General features: G+C 38.7%; 6 non-coding genes across 6 annotated transcripts; 3 read left to right on the top strand and 3 right to left on the bottom strand.

Annotated features, from left to right (window-relative positions):
- Positions 1-6,181: 6,181 nt before the first annotated feature.
- On the bottom strand, positions 6,182-6,253 carry trnae-uuc (transfer RNA glutamic acid (anticodon UUC)). The gene has a single exon. It is a non-coding gene; the product is annotated as a tRNA-Glu (tRNA).
- Positions 6,254-8,518: 2,265 nt separating this feature from the next.
- On the top strand, positions 8,519-8,591 carry trnaa-agc (transfer RNA alanine (anticodon AGC)). Its single transcript has one exon. It is a non-coding gene; the product is annotated as a tRNA-Ala (tRNA).
- A 1,210-nt stretch (positions 8,592-9,801) lies between these two features.
- trnaa-agc (transfer RNA alanine (anticodon AGC)) lies at positions 9,802-9,874 on the top strand. Its single transcript has one exon. It is a non-coding gene; the product is annotated as a tRNA-Ala (tRNA).
- Positions 9,875-10,944: 1,070 nt separating this feature from the next.
- Positions 10,945-11,017, bottom strand: trnam-cau (transfer RNA methionine (anticodon CAU)). Its single transcript has one exon. It is a non-coding gene; the product is annotated as a tRNA-Met (tRNA).
- Positions 11,018-19,654: 8,637 nt separating this feature from the next.
- On the top strand, positions 19,655-19,727 carry trnak-uuu (transfer RNA lysine (anticodon UUU)). The gene has a single exon. It is a non-coding gene; the product is annotated as a tRNA-Lys (tRNA).
- A 333-nt stretch (positions 19,728-20,060) lies between these two features.
- Positions 20,061-20,133, bottom strand: trnam-cau (transfer RNA methionine (anticodon CAU)). Its single transcript has one exon. It is a non-coding gene; the product is annotated as a tRNA-Met (tRNA).
- Positions 20,134-22,080: the final 1,947 nt, after the last annotated feature.

Here is a 22,080-nt window from a genome sequence, read left to right as displayed (position 1 = left end):
AAATTTGATCGTGGAAATCGTGATCGCGATTAAAATTTGATTAATTGTGCAGCCCTAGTTTCAATAATAATATATATCTCTTCTTTCTACCTCCAAAACTCCTCCGTTATACTAATGTCATCATGGAAATCATAAACCCTCTTTGGCTGTAAATAAATATTCAAACGACTTCAGAGTCAAAACATGAACCATCATACACCTGGGGATAATAGTTCAACTTATAATACATTCCTTTACTAATACTCTGCATAACTTTTAGGAGGAACTCCCCTTTAAGAGTTAAACAACATTTTAACATTAACAATCCTGTCAGGATACGTTAAAAACCACAAAATAACTCATTACCAGGGAATGGAAGCACCAGCACCCAGAATCACACACACAACCCTATGTTAACTAGCATGTTAGTTAGCAGTAATTAGCCTGTGTCTATGTTAATGTTAACTAGCCTGTTAGTTAGCAGTAATTAGCCACTGTCTATGTTAATGTTAACTAGCATGTAAGTTAGCAATAATTAGCCACTGTCTATGTTAATGTTAACTAACATGTTAGTTAGCAGTAATTAGCCTGTGTCTATGTTATCTCCTAACATATACCTACCTCTCCGTCTCTGCTGGTTGGGAATGATTGAGATTTCTCTTGCACAGCTACCAGAAGACTTACAGCTTTCAGAGCAACGGGACCTGTTGGTCCATGTCTTTAACTGTCTATGATCCCACCCCGATACACACCTGTAAGCTAGCCGCTAGCTCTATTGTTTACGAAACCCGTTTCCGGTTACAAACGCGGCTCTTTAGCTCGCCTTTACACATCATAAACTCCATAACTAACCCACCACAGCTTCAGTCCACCATACACACGGCAGAAGGAAACCGTCTGTTGTCATTTTTACCGAGTACCAACCTGTAAAGCTGAATTACGGCATCAGAGAGTGAGAAAACAATTCGCCATCCTCGTCTCCAAAGATAAGGAAAGTGTCCGTCACCTGGAAACCGTGGTGTACCGACACCCGCACATTAGTTCCGCTTTCTTTGTTCCCCACTGCGTTACGCTGGTTATTATGATATCCCTTGTATCACACATTCAAGCTGACATAAATGTGGCGATATTCTACTTTAAACACGCTAAAAGTAGTGATTATTTACATGGAGTCTGGTGGAGATATGCTGCTCTATACACGCTAAAAGTGGTGATTATTTAATGGAATCTGGTGGAGATCTGTTGTTCTAAACATGCTAAAAGTAGTGATTATTTACATGGAGTCTGGTGGAGATATGCTGCTCTATACATGCTAAAAGTAGTGATTATTTACATGGAGTCTGGTGGAGATATGCTGCTCTATACACACTAAAAGTAGTGATTATTTACATGGAGTCTGGTGAAGATATGCTGCTCTATACACGCTAAAAGTAGTGATTATTTACATGGAGTCTGGTGGAGTTATGCTGCTCTATACATGCTAAAAGTAGTGATTATTTACATGGAGTCTGGTGGAGATATGCTGCTCTATACACGTTAAAAGTAGTGATTATTTACATGGAGTCTGGTGGAGTTATGCTGCTCTATACATGCTAAAAGTGGTGATTATTTACATGGAGTCTGGTGGAGATATGCTGCTCTATACACGCTAAAAGTAGTGATTATTTACATGGAGTCTGGTGGGTTTGGTGATTGTGATTTCGGGGCTGTTTCATGTTAAACTAAAAGGATCTTACTCTTTAACTAAAGGTCTATCTCTGTAGGGATCCATCCCATAATATTATTAGAATAATAATCTGAGTCTGTCAGAGACAACAACAGAACCTTTAGTGGTCGGAAACTTTACCTTTTAGGAGTGTAAACACAGACACAACAGGAAGAATACATCATCAAATAATCAGCATGTGGCCTTGTTTTATTGAATCATTTTGCATTAAGTTGTCCGCATTCCCGACATTTAAAACAAGTCGATAATTGACGCTATTCTACAAGTCAGACAAATAAATCAGCCAACGCAACTCCTGTGGACTGAGCTCCTGCCCCCCCCCCCCCCCACTAGTTATACCTTTGACTTTTTTGGGAGGAGTGGATCAATCGCAGTAAAGAGAGACAACTTATGAATAAATCATGATATGATCAAATTAACATCATTTCACAAATGATGAAACGTATAGATTTTATTAAAAGCATTTAGAAACATTAGACTATATGATGATTGTTTATAGAAACATTTGTTTTCCACATTTTAAATATATTACAATACGATTTAAATATTAAGGACATAATAGTGACCAATAACAGTTCATTGTTTTTTAGATGTGACATATCATGAAGTGTTTTAGTCAAACAATTAAAATGTTGATTATCAGAGATGAAATCAGATGAATGTTGTTGTGTTTGAGTCTCAGATCTGCTTCACAGTGCAGAGTGTGTGTGATGGTGAACAGACTTAACTTTGATTTCAGCAGCTGGTCTTCAGTCAGTGTTTCTGTCCACAGGAGAGACTCTCAGTCCTGCAGAGGACACAGAGACACTGAGTAACCAGGCCAGAACCCAGACAGAGTAACCACGTTCATCAGAGCAGAACAGACTCCAGGAATGATCATTATATCCAAACAACCAGTCATCACTGTCACCTTTCCTTCTGATTCCTCTGTAACTCACTCAACTCAACCTCTCCTCTCCTCTCGACCTCCCAGTAACAGCGACCAGTCAGACCATCTCTACACAGCAGCTGAGGCCAGATGTCAAATCTGTCTGGATGATCTGGATATGACTGATCCTCCTTCACATTTGTCACCTTCCTGTTGTTGTCAGACAGTTTGAGGTCTCTGTGTACTGAGTTTCATCAGATGATGGAGTTCTACTATCTGTCCACTAGATGGAGCTAGCTGACCATCTAATGAGCTGAAGATCAGCAACTTGTACAGCAGCAGGTATCTCTCCAAGGGGCCTCCGTGTGACATATTACTTTGATACTTAAAGTACATTTAGCTGTTAATATTTACTACCTTAATATATATTTTTTAACCCTACTTGTTTTTGTCTGACATTTACCTTTACATGCACCGCTCCCTCCCTCTTGGGTGAGGAGAATATCTCCAAATTAAAACAATAAAAGCATCTTTCTCCTGACTGCAGGGGCCTGCTGCACGAAACTAGGATAAGGGATTAAGCCGGGATATTCAAGTTATCCTGGATGAATTTAGCTTGGACTCGGTTGCACGAAACCCGATTGAATTAAACCCAGCCAAGTAACCATGGAGATTTATTCTTTGCTGCTAGCCTGGTCCAGAGCAGGCTAACAGCCAGGCTAAGATTAATCCTGGAGTCTCATGTGTCAAATCAGCTGCGGCTCTGATCCTAAATAAACGTGTTTAACAGTTATTGCGTTGTCTTCTGCATGTGTTCTGCTTTATTTTTATTAACATGCATTAGCCTACTTGTCACTATTGTTGTCACGAGTTTGATTTAAACCCTACTACAGTTGTTTAGATGTTAGGAATGGTTGCACTGGCACCCTGATGCAAAGTGGGACTTTTCCCGGTGGGACGGTACTATGTCGAGGCTGCCTGGCGTGCGCCCGCTGCCCGGTGGCTGCTGCCTGCCAGCGGACCTGCGCATCACGTCAGTGTCCACTCTTTCTGTAAAACATGTTCTTGCGTTGTGAATCGATACCGTGGTCTATTTGAGAAAGCCGTGAACGTGCACTTATCCCAGCTATCTACACCTGGCTAGACATAGCTCCACCTATATTCTCATCCTGGCTCGGCAAACGTGCAACCGATTAAGACGCGATGAGCAGATCACACTAAGTCAAGCTGCGCTTTTTAATTTATTCTGGATATCTTTATTCTACTTTCGTGCAACAGGCCAGACGTTGACTATTCACATTGGAGTTTTAAAAAAGGCAGTGATTTTAGCTTTTGATTTACTCATCAGCTCTTTTTTAAAGTGATTTTAGAGGTCCAAGTGTGAACGAGTGCAAAAAACAGTGATGAAGAAGCCAAAAGAGAAAAGAGGGAAAGGAGTGTCGGACCTGTTATTGTTTTTAGGGAGTAGATTTACAACTTTGCCGCCATCAAAGATGCCATTTGAACCTCCAGAAACTTGCTGGTAAGAAAGCACATGCAGATCCCCCCGTGGCTGTGATCAGGATGGCTGCAATATCTAAGTAGTATGAGGCATACTTGAGGTATTTTCGTGTAGTCTTTGGTCTTGGACAGTTACCTTGCAATCTAAAACTGTATATCCTATTGTCTCTGGAACAATAGTTGGCAGTTGGAGGAGTAATGGCTCTTTACAGTGAATATGCAAAAGAAGATGTTCACAAATTCAGCCCAGGTAAATGCTCAGTCCATATTCACACAGACCTAAACCTACTCACTTAATGCTGGTTACAGTATTCTAAAATCAACAATGCCAGAGAAAAATGATAAAGTGTGATATGCCGGTGTTTGTCACGATGTGGAGAGCTTATACTTGCAGGTAGTGTGGCTGAGTGGTCTAAGGCGCATTACATAGTTGGAAGCAATGTGATGACTTAGAGCTGTGTCATTTGGGCCTAACTTGGTGAAGTAAATAGAATCATCCACCAATCACTGTGCTGAGCTTGTTAACCTGAGGTTCAATGAATGGTGAAACCTTCCTTTCCAGCACTTTGGAGGAGAACATCAACAAATAATTGTGATAATTAATCGTGACCTCCATATTAATCTAATAATATCGTGCAGCCCAAAGAGATCTAATGTTTTATCAAACCACGTTGGGAAAGTAACCTTTTTGCTGACTTCTTGTAAAAAAAAGCAAGTAACATCACTCAAAGAAAACTACTGCGATGGCTGGGAATCAAACCCAGGTCAACTGCTTGGAAGGTAGCTATGCTCACCACTATACCACCATCACTGGGCAATATAATGTTCACTTCAAATATTGAAATACATCTGGGCATTGAGACTGAAAGTGCACTCTATCACTGAGCTACAGCCCCTGATGAATCAGAAATTCCCTCCAGGGGATCCTGTGTTATCACATTCACAAGAATGGGAAGTGTGTGTGTGTATATGCTAGCTTCCTTGGGGAGGCAATAGCTGACTGATGATGTATCAGTCATTTTGCTGGTGGTTTCCTGGTCACAGCAACAAGCTTGATCATTGACATAGAGTTGCACGGCACGTACCACAAAACTGTTGGGGGGGGCCTTATGTATTTGATTGTATTACCTCAAGTGACCTGCATACCAATGACCGTAAAGATTTATATGTACATGGTTTGCAGAACTGTATCTTCTAAGTGAGGTAAGGCCACTTGGGTTATCTTTGGGCTGCTCTATGGTCTTCTGCAGAAGGATAAATCCCAGAGTTGGCTCACTCCAGGTTATTTAAGCAACACAACGTCCCTGGGTGGACTCGAACCACCATCCTTTCGGTTAACATCCGACTGCGCTGACCTATTGCGCCACAGAGACTGCTCTTGGGTGATGATTTATGAGCGGGAGCTCAATCTTTAAGCAACTCAAGGTCAGTTCCACAAGTTGTTAAGTTGTGGGTTCAACTCCCGGTATGAGAATTTTCAGCTGGCAAAGACGAACTCTAGTCCTGCATGAATAAAAACTGTCCTTCTCTACTTCATCTGAATGTTGCCAATGCAGGTTCTCCCAGCAAATAACCTGCTCTAACTCCATGTTATCTGCCATTGGTCCAGGGTTTTCCTTATTATTATAAGTCTTTAGGAGCAGCACCCAAGACCTTTTGAGCACCACTAAGGCCAAATGAACGTAAAATCAAACTGACTGAAAGCTTTCTCAGATCTACTGATTGTAGTCTCCAGAGGACTCCTTAAGAATGTCTGTAAAGGTTATTTAGGCAGAATCCAGACTGCTAGACCATATGGGACTGACACGTTGAATAATAACTGTGATGTTATGAATACATCCATAGATATGCCAGGAACAGGGCACATAAATACATACATCACTTGTTGATAAAACACTGCAAGAAGTCTGGTCTGGCAATAAGGATTCAGGTTTTCACTGCCACCCTGTCTAGTTATAGTTTTCTGATGTTTGATTATAGAGATGCATATCATGTCTAGATATTAGCATTATATGGTTTTTGACACATGCTTATCAGGGCATAGGGCAACTACAGCTCTGATTATACAGTACTGACCTTGCTGCAGATCTTCACCAGCTAAATACCAATTCCCATACCGGGAGTTGAACCCGGGCCACCTGGGTGAAAACCAGGAATCCTAACCGCTAGACCATATGGGACTGACTGCATATTAATAACAGGGATTTCATGAATCAATTCATAGTCTGGCTGGAAACAGGCCTTCTCTTGAACATGAAGAAGCTTCTTAAGAAAGTTTTATCTTGAAGCTTTTGAGTGTTCTTTAGGTTTTTATCTGCTTTAACTATTACCGGACAGCGGGGGCACGGAGCAGAGCAGAGCGGCCGTTAGGGAGGAATCCTCCTCCGTGTTCAGCTCCATTTTGAACTGGCGGTGAAAAACTTAACGTTGGAACTTTATGACAAAAAGAACTGTTGACAGGTTGATTTCTGTTACTAACAAACACAACTATAGTCAATAGAAAAGGAAAATATATATATGAAAAGCCGTCTTGGTTCATCTTTCCACTGTTCCTAAAATCACCGATCTGGTCTGGTTGGAAACTAAAGGATCTAAACTAAAAGATGTTCCTCTTTAACTAAAAGGTCTATCTCTGTAGGGATCCATCCCATAATGTCGTCACACACTTAGAATAATAATCTGAGTCTGTCAGCAGCAACAACACAACCTTTAGTGGACGCTGACTTTACCTTTAAATTAGGAGTTTAAACAGAGACACAACAGGAAGAATAAATCCATCAAATCAAGTCCCCAATAATCAGCATGTGGCCTTGTTTTATTTCAGGTAGTCAGCATGGAGCTGTTCCACATTCCCAGACATTTAAAACAAGTCAATCATTGGCGTTATTCTACGAGTCAGATGAATAAATCAGCTGTTCGCTATTTGAGCTGCTCTGTTTCCTGCTGCTCCGTCATTCTTTAGTGTCCTCTGGAAACAGGTTGCTGTCCTTTATGTTTCTTTTGGATGACATCATCAGTGTCTTTGCTTTAGTCTGAAGAAACTCCAACAGATTTAAAACCACATGCAGTCACAGAAAATACAAACAGGGAATAGAAAATGTCAGACAAAGAATATGAAATGAAAAGTCCCCAAAGTAGGAAAATATAATGTTAATCTACCAAACAACAATAACTGGAGAGCATCCAATTAAACATGGCCGACTTCCAGTATGTCGGTAATGAAGAGAGGAATGTTTGGACAGATTACAGATTCATTTAATTTTTATTTAACCTTTATTTAACCAGGAACAATCCCATTGAGCTACACTAACTCTTCTTCCAGGGAGTCCTGCCAAGACAGGCGGCAATAAGTTTCATAATACATAAAAGACAGGACAATGGTTCCATACTACACCACAAATCTCTAGAGATACTACAACACATTACACTTAACTTGTAAGACAATGCATACATGCAACTTAAAACCGGTTCCACTGAGATTTGAACTGGATTCAGAGTCCAGACTGCTAACCATTACACCATGGAACCTTTAAAATTGTTGCAACGGTTTGCTAGGCAGTTTCTTTAATAATATCCACATGTGTGATATTAAAGGCAAACAACAATCACAACGCAGATTAAAAAGCAAAACTTACAGGCCAACTTAAGTCATTTAGTTAGCTAAGCGTTCAGAGGATGTGGGACTTGCCACAGTGAATGCAGCAGTAGATACGTCTACTGTGTACAAACACATGGGAACTTTACATGTGTTGACAATAAAGATGCTCAAGAAACACTCAACTTGCAATTGTGTTTCTTTCCCAACTTCATGTCCTCTTAAATACAAAGAACTGCTAAGTTCTTTATTAACAATTTCATGTCTCAGACAATAGTTCCAGATGAAAACGCTAGTTTCGGAAGTGGGATTTGAACCCACGCCTCCAGTGGAGACTGCAATCTGAACACAGCGCCTTGGACCGATTGGCCATCCTGACTGATACATCAAATGTGATGCTTAGTTTACTAAATGACTTAAGTTAACCAGTAATTTTTGTGTGCCTTCGATAGCATAAGTGTTAATATTATGGAAGAAGCTGCCTGGCAAACCAATGTTGCCTTTCAGATCAGTGGTTCCATGGTGTAATGGTGAGCACTCTGGACATTGAATCCAGCGATCCGCGTTCAAGTCTCGGTGGAACATGGTTTTAAGCCAGAGTACTGGTGAAATAAAACAATCAACCTCTACACTTTCCAGATCTAGGCTAACGGGTAAAATATTCTTGGCTGTTTGACTGAAAACAGTATGTTGGTGGTGGCATGAACTTCATGTTAACTTGAAGGAGCTCCATATTTAGACTAAGTTGAACATATTGTAGATTTTTCCACAATGTTTACCATGATTTTTTGTCATAATATACTATGACTTTTATGAATTTTTTCAACATACTATGACACCTTCTGAAAAGGGGGAATTAGCTCAAATGGTAGAGCGCTTGCTTAGCATGCGAGAGGTAGCGGGATCAATGCCCGCATTCTCCAGAGGTCTTTATATTCTTCTTGTTTTACAACAAGAACTATAAATTTGGACTTGTTACGACATACTACACTACGACTTTTTAGGAATATTTTGAAATACTTTTAAGGAAGTCACTATGACTTTTTATGTTTTTGTTGACATACTATCCTATGACTTTTTATGAAATTTTTCGACATACTATACTATGACTTTTCATGACTTTTTATGAATTTTTGACATACTCTACTATGAATTTTTTCAACATACTATGACTCTTTTTGAAAAGGGGAATTAGCTCAAATGGTAGAGCGCTTGCTTAGCATGCGAGAGGTAGCAGGATCAATGCCCGCATTCTCCAGAGGACTTTAGATTCTTCTTGCTTTACAACAAGGACTATAAATTTGGACTTGTTACGACATACTACACTACGACTTTTTATGAATATTTTGAAATACTTTTAAGGAAGTGACTATGACTTTTTATGTTTTTGTTGACATACTATCCTATGACTTTTTTTGAAATTTTTCGACATACTATACTATGACTTTTCATGACTTTTATGAATTTTTGACATATTATAATATGAATTTTTTCAACATAGTATGATTTATTTGAAAAGGGGTAATTAGCTCAAATGGTAGAGCGCTTGCTTAGCATGCGAGAGGTAGCGGGATCAATACCTGCATTCTCCAGAGGACTTTAGATTCTTGTTTTACAGCAAGAACTATAAATCTGGACTTGTTACGACATACTGTACTACAACTTTTTATGAATATTTTGTCATACTATACTGTGACTCTTATGAAATTTTGACAGATTATACTATGACTTTTTATGAATATTTTGACATATTATACTATGACTTTTATGAATTTTTTGTCTTACTAAACTCTGACTTTCATGATTTTTTTTGTCTTACTATACTATGACTTTTTATAAATATTTTGACATACTATAGTATGACTTTTTATGAATTTTTCGACATACTATACCATGACTTTTTATGACTTTCATGAATTTTCAACATATTATACTATGACTTTTTATGAAATTTTTCAACATCTTATACTATGCCTTTTTATGACATTTTATGAATTTTTGTCACACTATACTATGACTTTTATGAATTTTTTGACATACTCTAAAAGGAATATTTATGACATTTTATGAATTTTTGTCATACTATACTATGACATATGACTTTTTTCAACATACTATGATTTATTTGAAAAGGGGGAATTAGCTCAAATGGTAGAGCGCTTGCTTAGCATGCGAGAGGTAGCGGGATCAATACCCGCATTCTCCAGAGGACTTCAGATTCTTCTGGTTTTACAACAAGAACTATAAATTTGGACTTGTTACGTCATACTACACTACGACTTTTTAGGAATATTTCGACATATTATACAAGCTAGTATGTCTTACAGTAATCATTGCAGGGAAGTAGGGTGTATAAAGGCAAGTCATATGCTCAGCAGTGTGTACACTATAATTTGGAATAATATTGAAATGAAGCCAATTAATATAAACATGCCAACTTTATTACATTATTGATCTCAACAAAACAATATGTCTTTAGGTAACAAATAAATATTGTTTAGCACAAGAAATGACTGACTATACAAAGGTTTTTACGCCAGGGAGGAAAATAAGAGAATCAACAAACTACTTCTGTACAAAGAGTAAAACACACATAACATATAAATCACAATACATCATAGTATTGTATGCATAGTCAAATCTAACTATTTACATTTTCTACCGCAATGAGTCTTCTTCTCTTGCGATTGCCATTGAAGCAGAAAATGTGTTTTGATTGGTAGGAAATGGAGATGGGCGTTGCCAAGAGGAGGCGCTTTTTTGATTGGCAAGAAATGGATATGAAGTCTCTCGTGATTGGCAGAAAATGGAAGGGAGCTTTGGGTTTGATTGGTAAGAAAAGGAGATGAGAAAGTGGACAAATACGTTCCGGGTGGCGCCACTCTGCTCTTCAGACCCATGGTCTGGATAATCTGTGATCCACATTTTGAAGGGACAGTTTATGGGTTGTAAAGTTAAACATTTGGTAGACCTTGCCACTATCTTTTATGTCCTGATTACTCACACATTGATTATTCACATATAACACTTGTGATTGGCTGGTGCTTTAAAAAAAGGGTATTGTGAGTACAGATATAAACATCAGTAAGAAGTCTACCAAGTTTCCTCTTATCATTTTAGTTTGGACACCCAGTAAGGCTTACCGCGATGGTTTGGACTGGGTTGACTAGGGTCTCTATGTCAGACATAACAGAATTACAACTTCCATTCATGTGCTTGTGCCAGTGCTCAACCACCTGTCACTGCATTTTCAGCTTCAGTTGTTTTTAAAATACATGCCCCGTGTGAGGGTTGAACTCACGACCTTCAGATTATGAGACTGACGCGCTGCCTACTGCGCCAACGAGGCTATGAAAGCCATCGTAAGGATTGGAAGAATGTACGTGGAGACCTATGTACTCACACAGAGGCTAAGATCGACCCTAGATATTTTTTCGTGACCCCATGAAAAGGACAAAAGACCGTGTGCAAAGGTTGAAGGAAACACAAGAACATGACCACAACAGAAGAAATGATAATTCTATGATGGTGGTAGTCAGTTTAGTCAGAGGTGAGTGTGTATGCATGGATGAGTGTGAGGTATGGTGTCAGTGATTTATGCTGGACAGTGTAAAACTAACAAAGATGAGCGGGAGAGGTGCTGGACTGAGAGACCTCTAGGGCAATCACAGATGCACAACCAATAATAAAACACTACTGAGTGAATGCGTTCAGAAAATGAAGAACATTGTTCAGAAAGCTTAATGAAGCTTCATTTGACCATAGCTATTAACCACCTGAACCTGATAAAAGGTATGAGGTACTCCTGCATAGCTAGCCAGTGATTTACCTACTGTAGATGATGGTCGGCATGCCAACGAGGCTTGAAAATTTGCCTCATTGGCAGACCAATCACTCTCAGCTACTGTTCCAACCTCCACGCCTCAGTGAAGAGGAAAACACTTCAAGTAAAAGGGAGTAATGCAGTTCTGGCCATTTTTTGGCTGTTTTCTCACTTTTTGCTCGCAGGTTTGGTTGGAGGTGTCTATCGAGCTCCACCTCCAGCTTCTGAATAGATATTTGGCACCTCCTCTGTTTCCTTGTGTCTGAAGCCAGAAGAAAAAAAACACTGGCCCCCATTTATCAACCTGAACCAGCGCAGAAATCTGTCGTACATCGATAAACTGGAAACGGCTGGAAACGATCATAATTTAAATATCATGCCCCAGTATATTCTCAGTTTTGAGGCCTCGCCCCTACTATATACAACATGGACTAAGAAGTGCTAATCAGGCTAAGAAGTGGCACTTTCCAGACATGGAGATTAAAACCCTGACATATCAGTTTAATTTGCAGTAACGTGTGTACTAGTTGGCTTCCTAAAAACTGTGCATTAGGCTGTGGGAAGTATGCAGAATAGAAAGAGATCACGGACGGGGTCAAAAGTGTTGCCATATTAATTTGGACTCCAGCAGGATTTTATTTAATTTACACATCCTTGACCAGAGGTGGGTAGTAACGAGTTACATTTACTCCGTTACATTTACTTGAGTAAGTTTTTGAAAAAATTGTACTTCTAGGAGTAGTTTTAAATCACTATACTTTTACTTTTACTTGAGTAGATTAGTGAAAAATAAACTGTACTCTTACTCCGCTACAATGAGCTCGTTACTACACTTCATTGTTTTTACCCCCGCGTACGTCTCATTTTAATGTTTTTTGACAGAGAGAGAGAGAGTCTTCCGCTGAACGTGACTGTGCTGCAGTTTCCTCTTTCTCTGTTCCTCCAACAATGCTTTCTTAAGTTTCTGTTTCTCTTTTACCGGCTCAGTCATGATGATACTGTGAAAAACACCAAAAGAAATCCATCGCTACCTCGTTAGCAAGACCTGATATCACGCTACACTTCCGCTGAGTCGGCAACTCGCTGACTGAAAGTCGCGGGGGGGGTTCAGCTCACAGGCGCTATGGGGGAGCGAGACGACCACCATTCAACTCATTCCAAAGACTCCGAAGCTGTTCTGTTGGGTAAATTAAGCTGCAAATAAATGCATAGTTGTATAAGATCTAATGTTTATTTCTTGACTCCCAGGACATATGAGAAGGGTTTTAGAGGAGACTGGCTCAGCTCGTACTGCTCTGTGTGTGATATCAATACATATCTGGAAGATCCATGTTCCCTTTAAGGTCCTACAACCATTTTTAACATTCAAGTGACCTCAGTGCAGCACAAATATTCTAATAACACAGTTTGTTCTAAAGAAATTATGTTGATATCTTGACTGGTGACACCAGGGTTGATGTTTTACAAGCTTTTATAGAAAATAGAAGCAGACGGACAATGAGCTATAAAAATGACCTTAGGTCTCAGAGGGTTAAATAATAGGAAGTTGGAGTTAGAGAAAATGACGTCCCAAACGGTGCATACTTGTGTGTACTGCTCTTGTGCAAAGACATCTTGTCCATCTTTTTTTTGTGATTAGATTAGATTCAACTTTATTGTCATTGTGCAGAGTACAAGTACAAAGACAACAAAATGCAGTTTGTGTCTAACCAGAAAAGTGCAATGTGATATACAAAGTACAGACAGGTGGTGCATAGGCAGGACAAGAAATATATTACAGTTTTATTTTTAGTTTTTTTTTACTGTTTATTAGCATTTTTTCAAGAACAATTTTCAGTCCTATTGTGAGTTGGCCTGGCCGTTACATGACTAAGCCGGACAGAGTTGTCCCTCATCTGGTGATAAAACCCTGATTCCCCCCCCCCCCCCCCCCGTCCTGTTGGCTCAGAGCTCCACAGACTCAGTCCACAGGTACAAATTAGTTTGAGAGGTTGTCTTCACTGAGTTGTGGTTGTGATGGAAAATGAACCAGAATTAAAAAAAGTACACAAGTAAATGTTGCACTACACACTTGTAGCTGTCATTCTGTTCATGGAAATATCGATCTACACATTTGTGAATACTTTTTTTGGGACTTCACATTCAAAATACCGGTGTGTGAATATTTTCTACAAGTGCAAATTACAAATTCAGATTTTTTTTACAAGCTCTCATGTTTTTTTTCATTGTGTGACATCAAATTAAGATCACACGTGTGTGAATATTTTTGCAAGCGCAAATTTAAACATATAAGTTCAGATTTTTTTGTTCAGCAAGCTCTCACCTTGTGCCCCATATTTCATCAATCAGGATTTCCACGTCACCTTCAATGCCCGTATCCACTCGTAGAGTAACCTGGCTTCAAGTATTTGCTGTATGTACTCATACCTCGTTACAACATGCCATCCCGTCCACCGGGACTTCAGTGTACCGTTCCACCCCTTTAATACATGCAGAGGTGGGTAGAGTAGCCAAAAATTGTACTCAAGTAAAAGTACTGTTACTTCAGAATAATATGACAAAAGTAAAAGTAGTCATCCAAATAATTACTTGAGTAAGAGTAAAAAAGTACTTGATGAAAAAACTACTCAAGTAGTGAGTAACTGTTGAGTAACGTCTGATTTATTTCTTAACACAAGCATCAATCAGACAGACAAAGATAAAAAATAATTATCTTTAGGCAAATTATAGTTCATCCAATCAATAAAATAAATTTTTATTAATTTATTAATTACAAAATAGCTTACTTGAGAGACTTGTCACATCAAATTTGGATGGATACTGCATGTGTAAAACATACTTTATGTAACCTAAAAGACAAACATCCACCTCTCCACATCAGAAACTACAACCACCGCTACGTCTCCTCAGGTTAGATGTTGAGTTGTTGAAAGCTGACATGTCCGTTTGTTTTGGTAGACCCTGAACACACCGCATAACGTAGCTGCTGTTTCGCACTATTCCTAAAAGGTAACCGTGCTTTCACTATGAGGCCGGGGGGGGGGGGTTCCTCCTGGTCTGCGTGACTGCACAACGACGTGTGATTGGTTAAGCACAGTCACGTGGTAGAGCCTTTAGCGGAAGACTGTCAAAATAAAACATTACAATGAGACGTACGCGGGGGTAAAAACAATGACGCGTAGTAACGAGTAACGAGCTCATTGTAGCCTAATGTAGCGGAGTAAGAGTACAGTTTCTTCTTCACTAATCTACTCAAGTAAAAGTAAAAGTATAGTGATTTAAAACTACTCCTAGAAGTACAATTTTTTCAAAAACGTACTCAAGTAAATGTAACGGAGTAAATGTAACTCGTTACTACCCACCTCTGAATACATGTCAATCAAGCTGAGCCTGTAAAGGCCACACAGTCTGATTAGTCATGTGGAGACACCTGTGGGAGTGGAACATGGATGAGTAGAGATTGGCTTTCAAACAACGCACCTTTTTGACATGTCGAAGTAGTAAAAGCAAAAGTAGAAATAAAAATGAATTACGGCTTAACTCAGTTAACATTTTTACACTGGACACAAGGCATTACAAAGTCAAGAAAGTAGGTGTTAACCCTTTCAAGTAACCTTGTTCACCATGGACTAAACATACTTCAAGACAGACTGCAACTTCAGAAGACAGGGACAGATCTGTGGGAGAAGACGGGGACAGATCAGAGGGAGAAGACAGGGACAGATCTGTGGGAGAAGAAAGGGACATATCAGAGGGAGAAGACGGGGACATATCAGAGAGAGAAGACGGGGACAGATCCGTGGAAGAAGACGGGACATATCAGAGGGAGAAGATGGGGACATATCAGAGGGAAAAGACGGGGACAGATCTGTGGGAGAAGATGGGGACAGATCAGAGGGAGAAGACAGGGACAGATCTGTGGGAGAAGATGGGGACAGATCAGAGGGAGAAGACGGGGACAGATGCATGGCTGAAGACAGGGACATATCAGAGGGAAAAGACGGGGACATATCAGAGGGAGAAGACGGGGACACATCAGAGGGAAAAGACGGGGACAGATCCGTGGAAGAAGACGGGACACATCAGAGGGAGAAGATGGGGACATATCAGAGGGAAAAGACAGGGACATATCAGAGGGAGAAGACAGGGACATATCAGAGGGAAAAGACAGGGACAGATCAAAGGGAGAAGACGGGGACAGATCAAAGGGAGAAGACGGGGATAGATCAGAGGGAAAAGACGGGGACAGATCAGAGGGAAAAGATGGGGACAGATCCGTGGGAGAAGACAAGGACAGATCAGAGGGAGAAGACAGGGACAGATCAAAGGACCAACACACAGAGACTTTTGTCCTTATTTCTTGTTGGAGAACAGAAGAACTCAGTTTTGTTTTTATTTTCTGTTTGCGTCCGTTTTAAAACCCGAGCACCTTATTTAAGTTTTGTTGCATGAATGTTTTATTTTGAAAGAGTGTAAAACCACTTCCTAATAAAACAGGTTGAACTATCTGAGGTTTATTCATAAAGTGTGTGTGCGTGTGCGTGTGCGTGTGCGTGTGCTTGTGCGTGTGCTTGTGTGTGTGTGTGTGCTTGTGTGTGTGTGTGTGTGTGTGTGTTTGTCAGAAAAAACAATGATTCAGTTTGAAATACATTTTCATCCACAAATTAATTTTAGTCTTCAAAGCCTTGAAGTAACTCATAGTATATAGTACGTCAAAATATTCATAAAAAGTCATAGTATAGTATGTCAAAAAAAGTCATAAAAATTCATAGTAAAACGTGTCGAAAATTCATAAAAGTCATAGTTTAGTGTGTCAAAAATTCATAAAAGTCATAGTATAATATGACAAAATATTCATAAAATGTAATAAAAAGTCATAGTATAACATGTCAAAAATTCATAAAAGTCATAGTATAGTATGACAAAAATTCATAAAATGTCATAAAAAGTCAGAGTTTAGTATGTCAAAATATTTATAAAAAGTCATAGTTTAGTATGACAAAAAAATCATGAAAGTCATTGTATAGTATCTCAAAAAAGTCATAAAAGTCATAGGATAGTATGTTGACAAAAACATAAAAAGTCATAGTATAATATGTCGGAATATTCCTAAAAAGTCGTAGTATAGTATATCGTAACAAGTCCAAATTTATAGTTCTTGTTGTAAAACAAGAAGAATCTAAAGTCCTCTGGAGAATGCAGGCATTGATACCGCTACCTCTCGCATGCTAAACAAGCGCTCTACCACTTGAGCTAATTCCCCCTTTTCAAAAAGTGTCATAGTATGTTCAAAAAATTCATAAAAGTGATAGTATATTATGACAAAAATTCATTAAATGTCATTAAAAAGTCATAGTATAGTATGTCGAAAAATTCATAAAAAATCATACTATAGTATGTCGAAATATTTATAAAAAGTCATAGTATAGTATGACAAAAAAATCATAAAAGTCATAGTATAACGTGTCGAAAATTCATAAAAGTCATAGTTTAGTACGTCAAAAAATTCATAAAAGTTATAGTATAATATGACAAATATTCAAAAAAAGTCATACTATGATATGACAAATATTCAAAAAAAGTCATACTATGATATGACAAATATTCAAAAAAAGTTATAGTATAACATGTCAAAAATTCATAAAGTCATACTATAGTATGACAAAATATTCATAAAATGTCATAAAAAGTCAGAGTAGTGTCAAAAATTCATAAAAAGTCGTGGTATAACATGTCAAAAATGTAAAAAGTTATAGTTTAGTATGACAAAAATTCATAAAATTTCATAAAAAGTCAGAGTTTAGTATGTCGAAATATTTATAAAAAGTCTAGTTTAGTATGACGAAAAAATCATGAAAGTCATGGTATAGTATCTCAAAAAAGTCATAATAGTCATAGGATAGTATGTCAACAAACACATAAAAAGTCATAGTATAATATGTCTAAATATTCCTAAAAAGTCGTAGTGTAGTATGTCGTAACAAGTCCAGATTTATAGTTCTTGTTGTAAAACAAGAAGAATCTAAAGTCCTCTGGAGAATGCGGGCATAGATCCCGCTACCTCTCACATGCTAAGCAAGCGCTCTATCATTTGAGCTAATTCCCCTTTTTCAAGCAAAGTCATAGTATGTTGAAAAAATTCATAAAAGTCATAGTATAGTATGTCAAAAAATTCATAAAAGTCATAGTATATTATGACAAAAAATCATAAAAGTCATAGTATAATATGACAAATATTCAAAAAAGTCATGGTCAACATTGTGGAAAAATCTACAATATGTTAAACTTAGTCTAAATATGGAGCTCCTTCAAGTTAACATGAAGTTCATGCCACCACCAACATACTGTTTTCAGTCAAACAGCCAAGAATATTTTACCCGTTTTTTTATTTTTAGTTTTTTATTTCACCAGTACTCTGGCTTAAAACCAGGTTCCACCGAGACTTGAACTTGGATCGCTGGATTCAATGTCCAGAGTGCTTACCATTACACCATGGAACCACTGATCTGAAAGGCAACATTGGTTTGCCAGGCAGCTTCTTTCATAATATCAACACTTGTGCTTTTGAAGGCACACAAAAATTACTGGTTAACTTAAGTCATTTAGTAAACTAAGCATCACATTTGATGTTTCAGTCAGAATGGCCGATTGGTCCAAGGCGCTGTGTTCAGATTGCATTCTCCATTGGAGGCGTGGGTTCAAATCCCACTTATGACAACTAGTGTTTTCATCTGGAACTAATGTCTGAGACATGATATTGGTAATAAAGAACTTAGCAGTTCTTTGTATTTAAGAGGACATGAATTTGGGAAAGAAACACAATTGCAAGTTGAGTGTTTCTTGAGCATCTTTATTGTCAACACATGTAAAGTTCCCATGTGTTTGTACACAGTAGACATATCTACTGCTGCATTCACTGTCTGTGGCAAGTCCTTTAAAACCTGTTCTTGACTTGCTTTTTCCCACATCCTCTGAATGCTTAGCTAACTAAATGACTTAAGTTGGCCAGTAATTTTTGCTTTTTAATCTGCGTTGTGATTGTTGTTTGCCTTTAATATCACACATGTGGATATTATGAAAGAAACTGCCTAGCAAACCGTTGCAACAATTTTAAAGGTTCCATGGTGTAATGGGTAGCACTCTGGACTCTGAATCCAGTTCAAATGTCAGTGGAACCGGTTTTAAGTTGCATGTATGCATTGTCTTAAGTGAAGTGTAATGTGTTGTAGTATCTATAGAGATTTGTGGTGTAGTATGGAACCCTTGTCCTGTCTTTTATGTATTATGAAAGTTATTACCGCCTTTCTTGGCAGGACACCCTGGAAGAAGAGTTACTGTAGCTCAATGGGATTGTTCCGGGTTAAATAAAGGGTAAATAAAAATAAAATGAATCTGTAATATGTCCAAACATTCCTCTCTTCATCACCGACATACTGGAAGTCGGCCATGTTTAATTGGATGCTCTCCAGTTATTGTTGTTTGGTAGATTAACATTTTATTTTCCTACTTTGGGGACTTTTCATTTCATATTCTTTGTCTGACATTTTCTATTCCCTGTTTGTATTTTCTGTGACTGCATGTGGTTTTAAATCTGTTGGAGTTTCTTCAGACTAAAGCAAAGACACTGATGATGTCATCCAAAAGAAACATAAAGGACAGCAACCTGTTTCCAGAGGACACTAAAGAATGACGGAGCAGCAGGAAACAGAGCAGCTCAAATAGCGAACAGCTGATTTATTCATCTGACTCGTAGAATAACGCCAATGACTGACTTGTTTTAAATGTCTGGGAATGTGGAACAGCTCCATGGTAACTACCTGAAATAAAACAAGGCCACATGCTGATTATTGGGGACTTGATTTGATGGATTTATTCTTCCTGTTGTGTCTCTGTTTAAACTCCTAATTTAAAGGTAAAGTCAGCGTCCACTAAAGGTTGTGTTGTTTCTGCTGACAGACTCAGATCATTATTCTAAGTGTGTGACAACATTGTCGGAGGCCCTTTCACCCGCCAACATCTGTTCTCAGGCACTGTGCAAATTATGGTCTACCCTCCTGCTGTCCAGAAGACCGTGTTCATGGCAACAGCTTAATGGTCTTCATTTATTTGCACTTTAATTTGTAGTTTAGGAGATTGTTTTTTCCACAGCCAGTAGTTCTGGAAGCCTGGGTAGCTCAGTCGGTAGAGCATCAGACTTTTAATCTGAGGGTCCAGGGTTCAAGTCCCTGTTCAGGCGTAGAGTTGCAAGTTCTGCTAGATGAGTTGTCCATTTGACTTGCCTGAACACTTCAGACACTGCCACATTATTTGTGTTCCATGCACAAGTCTTTAAAAAGAATTGTGGCTGTTTTTCAAGCAGGTTTGTATCATAACAATGTTGCTGGTAAGTCTAAATGAACAATGGGCAACCTACATCCATCTTGCTAGCACCCAAATCTCTGTGCTCATCTCCCTGCTTGGATAGTATGTCCAAGGACATACCACATATGTTCTATAACCCTTTTCCTTGGTTTGCTACCACTCTTAAATAATTCCTTTCAGCATCAGTTTTGATTGTTTTTAAAACACATGCCCCGTGTGAGGGTTGAACTCACAACCTTCAGATTATGAGACTGACGCGCTGCCTACTGCGCCAACGAGGCTATGAAAGTTTTTGCAATGGTTGGGAAAATTTTGGAAAAAGTAACAATTTGGTCTTTAATCTCAATAAAAACTATGTTTTCGGAAACGTATGTATTCACTCAAAGGCTAAGATTGACCCTAGATGCTTTGTCATGACCCCATGAAAAGGCCAGGACAAAAGACTGTGTTCAAAGGTTGAATGAAATTCAAGACTATGACCACAACAAAAGAAATGATAATTCAATGATGGTGGTAGTCAGTTTAATCAGTGGTGAGTGTGTGCGACCTGAACGCAGCGCCTTGGACCGCTCGGCCATCCTGACTGCTCCAGCAGATTTTCAGTAGGACCTGTCTCAAAAATTATAACATAGTAAATCAAACATGTCAGAGCAGAGAGGGCAGAGAGGAAAATACATACATACATACATATATACATACATACATACACACACACATACATACATACATACATACATACATACATACATACATACATACATACATACACACATACATACATGCACACCTGGACTTAAATTCACACCTGGTCACTTTATAATAATTTTTAACACTGGACTAAACACTTTAATAATAATTTATGGTCTTTTCTTTGTTTATTTGACAAATGTTCTTATAGTTGTTATAATTTTTATTGGTATTTTGTTGATTTTGTTGTCTTTATACTGGCTTTTTATCTATTTCTTATTTCTTTGTTCTTGCTAAAAACTGCTGCTGGAACTTTCAATTTCCTGCGGGAGTCATCCCAAAGGATCAATAAAGAGAAGTCTAAGTCTAAGTCTAAGTCTAAGTCTATGTCATGATATAGCAGGTTCTCAGTCATCCATGTCATAGTTAACAAGGGAAGGTTTCTCAACTGTCAGCCCAAATATATGGAGACATGGAGACATGGAAGAAAGTCACCAGGGTGGCAATGTGCTTGACAATGGCAATACATTGCACGGGATGTCAAGGCAATGTGCAATACAGGCCAAATCCTATGGTGGGAAATAAACTGAAAATTGGGTCAACAATTTGCAATTATCTTTAAAGTTATGATATATAACTTCTATAACATCTCCCTGCTTGGATAGAAGGTCATCTGGTGCATTTTTCCTGTCACGAGGGCTGAGTGTTGTGGTCTGCTGCATTCCCCAACCTGTGTCGTGTCTTGTCTTTCTTCTGTGTGTCTTGTCTGTCTTGCCGTGAGGGTGTTCCAGGGGATCTAGAGGCGTGGCTTTCCATCTACGTTCCGTCATCCACTCAGCTGTTCCTCATCACTCATCACCCACTGCAATACATAAACCCGGGCTGACCGCCTCTTCAGCGCCAGATCATCACATGCACTGTTGTGGTAACTTGGCTCCTAGTCATTTGCGCTCGTGTTGTTGTTTCTTGTTGTATTCTAGTAATAACTTTGTTTTTGGTTCTTATTTTATTTTTTCTAATTTCACACCAGGTATGTGTGATTGTGTGTGTGTGTGTGTGTGTGTGTGTGTGTGTGTGTGAGTAAGAGAGAGACAGAGAAAGAGAGAGAGGGGGCGGGGGACTGGGGGGGGGCAGCTGACTGTCAAAAAAAAAAAATCTTCAGTGGATGTAGCTCAGTGGTAGAGCTCATGCTTTACATGTATGAGGACCTGGCATCTCCAGCAGGTGTTATGGTAGAGTCTTTAAAAGAGCTGCAGAAGATATTACCTCCTGTGGTAATCTGACTGGTAGACAGCACAACAAGCACTTTAAACGGACATGTTTCTATTTACAGTATTTATTAACTGTAGTGTTATGTATTTATTGTTTTATTCTCCAGTTTGTATGGGTGTTACAGCAGGTATGAGCACTGTAGTTTCTATTTTTATGGATAAAATTAACTTGACAAACTATTAAGTTAACTCTTCAGCCGGCAGAGACATTTCACTTCAGACACTAGCAGCAACAGACACTATGTTAAACATCAACAGACTGGAAATATA

Source organism: Etheostoma spectabile, chromosome 23 (genome assembly GCF_008692095.1).
Source record: "Etheostoma spectabile isolate EspeVRDwgs_2016 chromosome 23, UIUC_Espe_1.0, whole genome shotgun sequence".
In the NCBI taxonomy this organism is placed as follows: Eukaryota; Metazoa; Chordata; class Actinopteri; order Perciformes; family Percidae; genus Etheostoma; species Etheostoma spectabile.
Note: the sequence above shows the minus strand (reverse complement) of the source record. Positions and strands in the feature narration are given on the sequence as shown.